Genomic DNA, 6,000 nt, shown 5'->3' with positions numbered 1-6,000 from the left:
CTCATGCAGAGATCGGGCGAAGGGCAGGAAAACTCTCGGAGATCCGCCGGCAGGGGTCGCTGCGCCGTCGGGGCGCCGTCGGTGTGCAGGCGGGCGAGAGGTGCCGCGGGCGGGAGGCGTGTGCTGGTGTGTGCGTGCGAACGGCCGTGCGGGCCCGTGCTTGTGCCTCGCCCGGAGCCTGCCCAGACCCGGGCAGGGCAGGGCAGGGGCGCGGTGCCAGCTGGCAGGACCCCCGGGGCGGGGAGGCGGCGGCGGCGGGGAAGCAGCGGCAGCAGCCCAGATTTCGCAGCAGCTGTTTTTAGCGCCTGCTGCTAATTCCGCCGCAGGAACAAACTTTTCCTTTGGCCTCCCGCGGCTATTTCGGCGATGGCGGAGTCACAAGGCGCCCGGCCGGCCCGGCTCACGTTAAGCCGCCGCCTTCGCGCCCGCCTCGCCGCCGCTTCCTTCCCGGCCCCGCCCTGGAGCTAAATATACCCCCGCGCTCCCCTTCGCCCTCGGCGGACCCCCACTCGGCTCCGGGCAGGCCCGAGGGCGGCTGATCGGGGGAGGGCTGCCCCCCACCCCACCCCCGGCCAGGGAGCTTCCCCTCTTCTCCTGAGTTGCTTCCCTTCGCCCCCCTCTCCGCTCCGACACCTCCCGTCTTCTCCTCCTCTCTTTGCTCTGTAAGTGACTCTTGGGGGGGGGGGTGATGTGGGGCGGAGGGGGGGAGAGTTGCATGCGGGGCACTTGGCCGATCTGGGGAGACGCAGCGTGCGTTTCTATCGATCTGGGCTGTGCCCCTGGAAAAGGCACTCATATAAAACTTTTTTGGGAGGGGGGATAGTTGCGGGAGGAGAGCGCTATCTGGAAGGGAGAAGCCTGCCACCCCCCCCCCCCGCTATTTTAGGAAGGGTCTGAAAGTGAAGGATTCTTCCTTATAGCAGTGGTCCCCAACCTTTTTATCACCGGGGACTGTTCAATGCTTGACAATTTTACTGAGGCCCGGAGGGGGGGATAGTCTTTTGCCAAGGAACATAACCGCCGCCTGAGCCTCTGCGCCACTTGCTTTTCCTTCTGCGCCCCTGACTTCCCGCCACCTGCTGGGGGGTGCTGCCAGCAGCAGCTGCGCAGTGCCACGCTAAGGGGGAGCCCCAGCCATGGTGGCTGCTGGAGAGCACCAAAGGTGAGCCGGTGGCAGAGCGGCAGGGCAGCCCCCAAGGCAGCAGCCGGGGAGGAGGACGAGGAGGAGCCGCGGCCCGGTACCAACTGATCTACGAACCGGTACCGGTCCTCGGACCGGGGGTTGGGGACCACTGCCCTATAGGATGTGAACTCTCCCCCCCAACCAGAAAAGTGGGATGGATGGATGGATGGATAGATAAATTTTGGAAGTAGTAGGTAGTCCTTGAACACAAAGCAAAGTGGTGGTTGATGGGTGTCCCATTTTTTAAGGGGGAGGGATGACACCTCAGAGCTTTCCTGCAAACTGTCATGCGCTTCTGGGGCCAGCCATTCATCGCTGTGGCCTAGGAATTCATGTGGAGCCATTTTCGGTCCATTTAATCTTTGGTTGCTCCAGTTGCTTTGCCGTACAGCCACAGTCAAACACACTGTCCAGGCCTAGGTTTAAAACTCCCCCAGCTGTGAAAGGGGGGGGGGAGGAGCCAACTTGGTATGATCATTACTTGTACAAGTGAATGAAGGGACTTTTCAAGTTCTGGAGAGCCTGAACTTCTGGGATTCTCCGCTGAAGGGTTTTCCAGGCGACGTGGCCTGGCTGTGTTCTGGTAGTTTCTGACCTTTTGCCAGTAACTGGGGCTGGTGTCTTCAGAGGTAGGACACGGCAAGATGAGAATCTCTCCACGCCAAAATGCCAGATTACCAGACTGTGGCCACACAGCCCGGAGAAATCCACAACCACCAGTTGCCTCCGGCCGTGAAAGCCTTTGATTCATTTTCTTTCCATGTTTCCTTCACCTGCTGCTGGGATCATACCCGTATTCTCTTTCCCACCAATCCTGGCTGGTCGGTTGGACTGAGAAATGGGGAGTGGGCCGGGAGCCACCCGGGGACTTGTGTGGCTGAAATGGAGCCCACGATCCCTGACCCACATGCTGTCTTTAGTGCATCTTACCTCTGAGGAAGCCTGCAGTGGATCTGGGGGCAAGGATCCACCTTGAAGGGGGGCGGGGCTTTGGTTCTGTCACTCAATTGGAGGAGGGTGAGACAATGGGAATTCCCAGGCTTCATCTCTGCTGTTCATTCCCCTCACACACCCACACACACCCCACCTGGCCTGCCTCAGTTTCCCCTTGCGTAGTGGCTGAATGCTAGCAGTTGCTGGGATCTTGACTGCTGCAGAATCTGGAGGCCTTGGTCCCTGTGGAGGAGGAGGAGGGGTAATATTTACTAAAATCTCGGCGGGGGGGGGGGGGGAAGAGGAGCAGAAACAAAAAGTCATTCGAATGGATTCATTGGTTTGCATCTTAATAATGGACTTGAAGGGTTTTTTTTTACTGGGGGTGGAATGGTCAGAGCATTGGACTACGGCAGTTTACTGGGAGATCTCCCCCAGCCTCCCTCAGAGGGATATTGTGAAAAGAATGGTGTAAGCAACTTTGGGTCCCCCCTGGGGGAGAATCAGGGCTGCTGACCTCAACGTGGTACCTGGAGAATCCCACTATTGCAGCTGACCTTCATAGAACCAAGATCAGTTCCCCTGAAGAACATGGAGGGTGGACTCTCTGGTTCAGGCCTAGTCAAACTGCGGCCCTCCAGATGTCCATGGACTACAATTCCCACGAGCCCCTGCCAGCATTCGCAGTAGTCAAACTGCAGCCTTCCAGATGTCCATGGACTACAGTAGTCAAACTGTGGTCCTCCAGATGTCCATGGACTACAATTCCCATGAGCCCCTGCCAGCAGTCGCAGTAGTCAAACTGCAGCCCTCCAGATGTCCATGGACGACAGTAGTCAAACTGCGGCCCTCCAGATGTCCATGGACTACAATTCCCAGGAGCCCCTGCCAGCATTCGCTGGCAGGGGCTCATGGGAATTGTAGTCCATGGACATCTGGAGGGCCGCAGTTTGACTACCCCTGCCTGGTTGTACACACTGCGGAGGCACCCCCTCTCCCCGAATCCCACCCTCCTGAGGCTCTACCCTCCACCCCCACCCCAGTCTCCAGCTATTTCCCAACCTCCCTGAGCCATATGGGGGGGGGCGGTATAAAAATCTAATAAATAAATAAAACTTGGAGCTGGCAACCCTAGGAATAAATGAAATAACCAAATGTATGGGTCATGCTTGTGTTCTGAGATTGCCTACTGTGGTGCTGCTGAAACAGATCCAAATTTGTTCTGCAGTCTATCAAGAGTGTCTCGGAGCATATATGGTATACTTTTCTCTGTTGCATAATCACCAGTGTGTGAAATTAGGGCAAAGTCCTTAGAGAGCAGGTCAGAGGGTGTGTCTTTGAGCGTACTGGGGTGTAGATTTCTTCTCAAATCAACTTCTGCCAGTTAGGGCTGAGGTTGCCAGCTCTAGAGATTTGGAAGGTGGGGTTTGGGGAGGGACATCAGTGGGGTATAAAGCCATAGGACCTACCTCCCCAAGAATTTTATCCAGGTAAACTGATCTGTCACCTGGAGGTCAGTTGTAACCCCAGGGCATCTCCAGCCACCACCTGGAGGTTGGCAACAAAACTAAGATTCCTGTTTCTTTCTCTCCCCCCCCCCCCCCCATATACACAATGGGATACAAAGTTTTAGTGCAATGTCACATTTAAGACCAAAGTGTTAAGTTCTGGGTATAAACATCCGTGTGCATGCACACGTCAGACCTGCAGAAGCACGCATGCATGCAAAAGCTCATGCCCAGAATTAAACTTGGCCTTAAATGTGCCACTGGGCTCCAGCGTTGTTTTCAGATCAGCACAGCGACCCGCCAACTTCCCAGTGGGATAAGGCTTGGCTCCATTATTTCCCCTCCGGCTGAAATGCAAAGGATGCGGTTTGTGCTGCAGGGCCTCCTCTTAATGCTTGGGGCCTGGAGTAATGGAGGGATCCGGTCCTCGGGCCCACGGCCTATTTGTCACTCTGGCAGAAGGGGCAGCCAATAAGTCGGTGGGGAAGGGGTGTCAATTAGGAAGCCGGCCTGGAAGGAGGCGGGCGGGTGCCGGCCTCCAGCCCCCGTAATACGCCCGGGCCCGGCCACAGACTTCCCACCCGATAATTATAGAGAGAATAATGCTGCATTATTTATAACGCCGGCTATTTATAACCAGGGCCCAGAATATGTGGCACCAGACCTCAGCTGCTGATGCTGGGCTTGTGACCCCCTCCCCTCCCATCCTCTCCCCTCCCCTCCCACCCTTGGTGGCCTTACACCCTCCTATGACCCAAGGCCGAAGGCGAGGGTGAGTGTGGCAGGAGGAAAGGTGCGGTCACTCCGGGGTCTCCGATTTGGAGGCACCATTTCTCCAGAGGAAGAGATGGGGGGGGGGTCAGGATCAGTGCCAGGGACTGCTCCAAACTCTTCCTCCTTCCCCACCCCCTCAGCTGCTGGGTCCTTGTTCAGCCTCTGCCCCACACCCCACCCACTTTCATTCCATTCCCCCAGAGTTGTCAGTTTTCATGCTTAGGGAGATGGTTCCCATATTTTGGCTTGCTTCCCCGGTAGCCTGGTCACCAGGGGTCAGCAGCAAGGGTCAGGACCGGAAAATTCCCACATGTCCTTTTCGACAGGTGGCCAGATCTGACGCCGCGGTTAACCCTTTGCATGCGATGGCGGTGGGGTGGGTGGTTAGTGCATGTTCATGCTTTCTCCAGCTTTTTGACTCCATCACCATGGGCAGAGGTTGTTTTTATAAGAGAAAACAATCAGAGTTAAAACTGGAGGCAAGGCTAGGAAGAGCTGGGAAGGACCCTAGAGGCCATCTAGTCCAATAGCCTAGTCAAAGCAGGATCAACCTAAAGCAGGCTTTCTCAACCAGGGTTTTGTGAAACCCTGGGGTTTCTTGATGGCCCTGGAAGGGTTCCTGAATGGGTGGGACTTAATTATTATTAATATATTTAAATTTGTTAAACATTTATTGCAGGGATAGTCAAACTGCGGCCCTCCAGATGTCCATGGACTACAATTCCCATGAGCTCCTGCCAGCATTCGCTGTCAGGGGCTCATGGGAATTGTAGTCCATGGACATCTGGAGGGCCGCAGTTAGACTATCCCTGATTTATTGAGTGATATGACCCACCTTCCCCTCTCCAAATGGCCTATGTTGGGCCTGGAGGGGGTGGGGAGGGGAGGAGCCCAGGGTGGGCGTGTCCACAGATCTGCTTCCCAAACATATTCTGCAGGATCGCATGACTTCTGGGGTTTATCAGCGAATGTTGAGGGTTTTCTCAATAGTAAAAAAGTTGAGAAAGGCTGGCCTAAAACATCCTTGACAAGCGTTCACACAGCAGCTGATTAAAGACTGCCAGTGAGGGGGAGCTCACCACCTCCCTAGGCAGCCGATTCCTTTGCTGAACTACACTTACTGTAAACATATAACTTCTTAATATCCAAGCAGGACCGTTCCACCCGTAATTTAACTCTGTTCTCTGCTGCCCACAGGGTCAGCTCCCTGCCCTCCTCTAAGCAGTAGCCCTTTGAGTACTTAAAAGAGAGCAGTCGTACACACACACCCCTTAACCTTGATGGGCAGTAGATTCAGGACAGAGACTAAGGAACTACTCCTTGTTCTTTACACAGAGACTGATTAAAATGTGGAATTAGCTGCCAGAGGTTACAGTGATGGCCACAGGCATGGATCACTTTAAAAGGGAATTAGAGTCATGGAGAATTGTTCCAACATGGTGACTGAAGGGAGACTCCACATTCAGGCAGTGAATCCCAGTTCCAGAAGGTAACATCAGGGGAAGGCCTCAGCCTCTCTGACCTGTTGTTGGCCCACAGAGGAACTGGGTGGTCACTGTGTAGGGCAGGATGCTGGACTAGATGGACCCCTGGTCTGATCCA

General features: G+C 55.3%; 1 protein-coding gene across 1 annotated transcript in view; it reads left to right on the top strand.

Annotated features, from left to right (window-relative positions):
• Nucleotides 1-236: 236 nt before the first annotated feature.
• Nucleotides 237-6,000, top strand: part of ERF (ETS2 repressor factor) — a 37,423-nt gene continuing 31,659 nt past the window's right edge. The window contains exon 1 of the mRNA XM_077336745.1: nt 237-662. The gene's annotated coding sequence lies outside the window, so the exon portion shown is untranslated. The remainder of the gene's footprint in view (nt 663-6,000) is intronic.

Source organism: Paroedura picta, chromosome 5 (genome assembly GCF_049243985.1).
Source record: "Paroedura picta isolate Pp20150507F chromosome 5, Ppicta_v3.0, whole genome shotgun sequence".
Classification (NCBI taxonomy): domain Eukaryota; kingdom Metazoa; phylum Chordata; class Lepidosauria; order Squamata; family Gekkonidae; genus Paroedura; species Paroedura picta.
This window is presented reverse-complemented; position numbering and strand designations above follow the sequence as displayed.